The sequence below is a fragment of the Rhincodon typus genome, chromosome 20 (assembly GCF_021869965.1).
Source record: "Rhincodon typus isolate 14 chromosome 20, sRhiTyp1.1, whole genome shotgun sequence".
In the NCBI taxonomy this organism is placed as follows: Eukaryota; Metazoa; Chordata; class Chondrichthyes; order Orectolobiformes; family Rhincodontidae; genus Rhincodon; species Rhincodon typus.
In genome coordinates this window covers 5,630,583-5,631,237 of record NC_063351.1, presented here as the reverse complement: position 1 = coordinate 5,631,237, position 655 = coordinate 5,630,583, and positions in this window count along the sequence as shown.

Genomic DNA, 655 nt, shown 5'->3' with positions numbered 1-655 from the left:
CCATATCGGGCAACCACCTAGAAACCGATATTCATTTCAAGCCCACCAACCCCCACAGCTACCTAGAATATTCCTCCTCCCACCCACCTTCCTGCAAAAATGCTATCCCCTATTCCCAATTCCTTCGCCTCCGCCACATCTGCTCCCAGGATGAGGCATTCCACTCCCGTACATCTCAGTTGTCCTCGTTTTTCAAGGACCGTAACTTCCCCCACTCAGTGGTCGAGAACGCCCTCAACCGTGTCTCCCACATCTCCCGCAACTCATCCCTCATACCCCGTCCACGCAATAAGAACCAAAAAAAATCCCCCTCGTCCTCACGTACCACCCCACCAACCTCCGGATCCAACGCATCATCCTCCGACACTTCCGCCATCTGCAATCCGACCCCACCACCAAAGACATTTTTCCCTCCCCACCCTTATCTGCTTTCCAGAGGGACCACTCTCTCCGTGACTCCCTTGTCCGCTCCACACTCCCCTCCAGCTCCACCACACCCGGCACTTTTCCCTGCAACCGCAGGAAGTGCTACACCTGCCCCCATACCTCCTCCCTCACCCCCATCCCAGGTCCCAAGAAGACTTTCCACATCAAGCAGATGTTCACCTGCACATCTGCCAATGTGGTATACTGCATCCGCTGTACCCGGTGTGGC